Here is a 6,166-nt window from a genome sequence, read left to right as displayed (position 1 = left end):
CGTAATTACGATACGGATCTAATGCTCCATTAAAAACAGTAATCGGAGCTCATTTGTTCAATATGATATCATTTATGCTTGAAGAAACAACGTCGAAGCATAAGAAAAACGAGCACAACGCAGCCCAAACCTATCCCAAACTCACCCGAGCTCCTCGGGACCGCATACGAACATACTAACACGTCACATATGATCATTCAATCTTAGTTGCACTCTCAAAACACCAAAACTAACATCAAAACACCAAATTTACATCGGATTCAAGCCTAAGTTCTTCTAAAACTTCCGAAACACGCATTTGATAAAAAACCCAACCAAATCACCTCCGAATAACCTGAAATTTTGCACACACATCCCAAATCACCTAACGAAGCTACAACAACTCTCAGAATTCCATTCCGACCCTCGGATCAAAATCTCACCTAGCAACCGGAATTCGCCAAAATACTAACTTTGCCAATTCAAGCCTAATTCTACACCGGACCTCCAAAATCATTTCCGATCACACTCCTAAGTCACAAATCATCCCCCGAAGCTACCCGAATCATCGGAATCCACATCCGAGCCCTCTAACTCATAGGTCAATATCCGATTGACTTTTCCAAAATAAGCCTTCCTTAAAGAGACTAAGTGTCTCATTTCCTTCCAAAAATCAACCCAATTCAACTCGTTCACACAAGACACTGATAATGAAGCATAACGAAGCAGGAAATGGGGGAAACGGAGCGGTTCTCATGAGACGACGGGTAGGGTCGTCACATCCTCCCCAACTTAAACAAACGCTCATCCTCGAGCGTACCCAGAGTTGTCCTAGAAGCCAACAAATAGGTGAATGACCTTACCAAGCATATACCCGGGGGTGATCCCACGTCACCCTATCTCGCATAGGTCCGATGACACAACATAGCTGAAATTTCACAATCCATCTAGTCCATAAACCATAGAACCACATTGCACTTTCCGAAATCATACACAAGATCAGAACCTCACATCTATACTCAGAATAAGCCCGAACCAGCTGTAATAACCCTCAATCATATGATGTACTACATAACCCAAACACTCGAAACGATAACTTCTATTCACAGCAGTTGTCCACAACACCCAAATACCGGTAGAAAACCTCTTATCAACTAAGGTCTTATTCCAACACTTTCATATACTGCCAACAATAAATGAAACACGCAATAAACCATAACCATTTCTCAGATCAACCATTCATGAAGCCATTTCCCTTTTGACTAATACCACAGCAGATTCCGTGCCGAACCTCGATATTATCCTTCCAACAAGTTAAAATCAAATCCGTTCGTATTCATTAGTGACCCCAACGATCACCTCGAATCCAACACACCACTCTGGTGATATGACACCTCAATACAGGCCTAAGCCACAACTTGCATAATATGCGCACCAATAAGAAACGGTCTGAACATACTCAAATCATGAAAAATGGCTCAAACGAAAGAGCTGTACCTCAAGCTCATCAGTACCATCACAACACAAGGCTGAGACCCCGTCTCACATCATAGAAATGGAACACCTGAATCTACCCCGAAAGGTCATATCTCCATGTGGCCTCTCTACAATGCGCGATCCTATCCAAACACTGTTACACATGAAACACCTCAAGTCACTATGCTCAAAATCGACAACCACGCACAATTTGATGTCTGGATCCAAAGCAATTCATTACACCCACGGTGAAACAAATAACATATGCCATGCAACCCGATAGGTCATAACCAATACTCCATTTACCGAGCAACACCCAATTACTCTTCCCGCTCGACTTTCACTATGAATCCCCAATAGAACCGCACCACATGTGCCCAAAATCAACAAATCATAACGTCTGACAACACCGAAAAGCAACTCATAGCTCTCCTCAGATCACTAACAAGCTCAATAACGATCGAATCAACCTATCCCTCAACAATACAATTCGGGGCCAACCAAGCCAACTCAAGCTAAACACGTATCCACATCGGCCTACCAACGAACTCATTAACAAGAAAGCCTGAAGCTGCTCCTTCTACTACTATAACTCCTGCCGGAGCCGTACGATACGGTGCTCGGCACCAAATCAGTATCGAAATCCACAACCTCGCCCGGCGACATGCCCGACCACAAGAAACGGATCTGAAAAGTCCCTTAACACCGGAACAAAACCAATGGTAGAAAGCTCTGCACTGACATCCATCACGAAGGCCCAATTAAGAAAAGCAATCCTTCCCAGCCGTCCGCTAGGTCTTTGAAATATAAACCACTCTGCAAGAACATAATCCAATGCACCTCGCCACTCAACCCGTGGCATTTTTGGCATAGCCCGTAGCGCAATAGTTCAGAATCACCTAACACTAAGACAACCAGTCTGAATTTCAACATCACATCCAAAATCTAACATACCAGCAAATAAAGATCCACTCGAGCCTCCAAATCCCGATTGCTGCTAAACGGTGCCGAATACACACGATTCACAACCACGACTAGCCTGTACATGAGAACTCCCAGTCTCCAACTCCATATAGCACACGAATCATCATACCTGATCCCAATTTTGCCGTCCGAACGCATACCACACCTTAAATACCCCATCACTCCACGATAGATACTTTAAAATTTCCTGTGCCACCAAGCAACCCGAATATCACTAGGTGATCCAACAAGAAAATGCCGTAATACTACCGAAGTATCATCAGTTTAATCACATTACCCTTTTTCTGAGACACATACTCTCGTCAAATCGCTTCCAATTAGCAGCACCATTTCCTTGATTATCTGAGGCTACCCGTTGCCTAAGAGTTTTATGAACTTCTTTTCAGAACTGAACTGAAACCTCGTACACGCAAATCTCGATCCTCCACAACATACCGCATATACCATACTATCCAAGGATAGCAGGAAAACTTTTATCTCCCTTCCGAGCCACAGACATCTACGCACTCAACTAGTCAAGAACTTCCATCGATCCCATCTAGAAGAAAAATCATTACACATTCCATGTCTCTCATATTCATAGAAAATTCACCTCTTCAACCACGGTAGAAATCAACAAGAACTCTCTCAATTCCGTTTGCATAAATTAAACTGCCAGGACGGAATCCTTCTAACTCGACCAAGCTAAGCAAGCCATCAAAACCCAAGAGCATTGCTGCAAAATACTTGTAAGGCTCATTACCTCGAACACATACGAAGAATTAATCATATCCTTACCATACCGATTCGGTCTACTATCAAGCTATTCCATCTATCTAATTTTCCTTCTGATTCATCATCAACTTGATATTCCCGCTTGCTGTAGCACCACAGTTCCTCAACCCATGCTCATTACACGAGACCCAAGCACAAGACCACACTGTCTAAGACCCATAAGCCACTGAATCCTCTCTCAAATATCCCCAGAAACACCACATTCCAAAATACTTTACTCTGAAGAACTTCATGCGAATCTAAATTCGTTACCTTTACTTTCCAGATACTGATACATAGAATCCCATAATTAACATAAAAACACCACAAGTCTTGACCTCTTCCAATGGAGACTCGGTTCCTAATCACATATGCTACTTTAAGATACCCCATTGTTACATGAAGAATCTTGAACACATTAGAACCATTTTCGAGAGTTATTCACTCTATTCAACTTGCATTTAGCCTGCTCAACTAACAAAACCACCTTTGCCTCATTAGCACTCTGACACCGCAGGATACGACCTCATCCCAATGCAAACAAGCATCTCCTTCTCTATACACTGAGCATTCTTTACCAACAACAGCTCAAGACATCATATTATTTTCACACATCTACGAAGCACCATATAACCTTTATCAAAATTTTCCTTCACTCGTGCCATCCTCGGCTCAATTTCCATAACCAGAACTGATTCGCCAGCATGCCTCAAATCGGAACCAACATAGCACACAACCGTACAATCAGCTAACCAATAGCAAGCTCCCCAACTTTGCTCGAAGCCATAGATCAGAACACACAATACTCATAACGCATATACTCCACTGCTGCCTTAATACCGTAGTGAGATTAAACTCAAATCCTCGGTAAGCTTATGTAAACACATTTCATCTAGTACCTTTAACTCTTCGGCCGATTTTGCAACAGTTAACTCACTCTCTTAAGCGACCCAAAATTTCAAACTTCAACACTTACAATTCACTGGCACATGAGATCTTCTATCATTCACATAAGGGCCACACGACCCTAAAACTCTTCGCAGGAGATGACTCAATCGCTTTACCATCAGTTAACATTGCTGTATACCCTCCACCGTCCTAATCTCTATGCAGTCGCTTAGTCTTCCTGAGTCTGAACTTATACCGCAACATAAACTTTTTACTTCACTCTCAACTGGAAACATGAAAAGATTCTTCACGCGCCCATAACTCGGGCTATACCTCGAATCACAATGGAATTCAAACACCTAATAGTTCTTCTATCATGCACTAGACCTTCCTCATCACTTCCAAGTCACATAGATACATCTTGCAGCACTGACATACTCACCACGTAGCTAACCAGTCGTCACTCCCACTAATAGGGGCAATACTGAACATATAAGTTTGAAACACTTGCTCACACAATCAGCACCTCGGTGCTCAAGCCATAGGAAAAGATCCGGCCTCAAGTCCTCCAGACTGGCCCAACATAAACTCACAGGGATTACATCTCGCCCCTCGATCGGGGAATCACAAGCCATCAAGGCACATCTGATACTGAGCGCTCATGCGCGCGTACGAACACGTGGAAGGAATTTCAAGAGTTTCTTTTCAAGCTAAATCAAGGACGCACGATAAGAATTCAAGAATGTGAAATTTTCCTAAAGGTTCTGCAGCCTCTCGAGGATAAGTACAAACGTCTCCGTACCGATCCACGAGACTCTACTAAACCGGCTCATGACTCGCGAGACCAAGTAACCTAGGCTCTGATACCAACTTGTCACGACCCCAACCCCGATCGTAATGGCGCCCAACACACTGCTAGGAAAGCCCGACCAATTTAACCCTTTTTGTACAGTTCATGATTCAATTAACACAAATAATTACTAAGTCATAATACTGAAACTCTGAAATATAGTTAAAACATGCGGAAAACCCTAGTAGAAATACTACTACTACATAGCCCGAAGAATCCGGTGTCACAAGTCTGAGCCTCTAATACACGGGTGTCAATCTACTACATATTACTCTAAAGAAGTGCGGAATAAAGCAAATAGGTTAGATGAAAAGATCAGGACTGCGGACGTCATGCAGCTACCTTGATGTTCCCAGATATGATGCTCGGAAGAGAAATCCTCACTCAGCCTCAGTGGGTGCACCTAGATCTGCACGCAAGGTGCAGGGAGTAATGTGAGTACTTCCAACCCAGAGAGTAATAAACATAAATAAGGGTTGAGAGTAAGAAATCCTGGATAGGCACAATGTAAGCTATAATTACAGCAATTTAATCCAGATAATATCAACTCAATAAACCAATGAAAACAATGATGCTGCAACAGATAAGTAAATGAATGACCATCAATTAAGAAATGCAACAAATGGTACGGTACTCTCGAGTACCCGCTGCGGCGTGCAGCCCGCTCCATTTATTTATCGTCGACGGTGCTCACTGGGGGTGTGCAGACTCCGGAGGGGCCCATACGGCCCAAGCGCTATATCAACATAAGGCCTGAAAGCCTTCTCACATCACACATAAGGCTTGAAAGCCTCCTCACATCACACTCGAGGCCTGAAAGCCTCCTCACATCACACTCAAGGCCTGAAAGCCTTCTCACATCACACTCGAGGCCTGAAAGCCTCCTCACATCACACTCGAGGCCTGAAAGCCTTCTCATATCACACTCGAGGCGTGAAAACCTCCTCACATCACACTCAAGGTCTGCAAGCCTTCTCACATCAGACTCGAGGCCTGAAAGCCTCCTCACATCACACTCAAGGCCTGAAAGCCTTCTCAGTCCAGGAAACATCATAAGCCCCTCGGGCATCAATAAAATAATAGTGCTCAACCCAAACAACAGTAAAAATATCATTAAAATCTCAAAATTCAATTAATGCGGCTGAGTTTGTAAAACAATATTAAATACTAGGACTGAGTTCAATTATATGTAAAAATGTTAAGAAACCAGTAAGAGCAATCCCTGAAGGATTCAAT

This window comes from Nicotiana attenuata, unplaced genomic scaffold (assembly GCF_001879085.1).
Source record: "Nicotiana attenuata strain UT unplaced genomic scaffold, NIATTr2, whole genome shotgun sequence".
NCBI lineage: Eukaryota > Viridiplantae > Streptophyta > Magnoliopsida > Solanales > Solanaceae > Nicotiana > Nicotiana attenuata.
The sequence above is the reverse complement of the archived record's forward strand: the minus strand, read 5'-3'. Positions refer to the sequence as shown.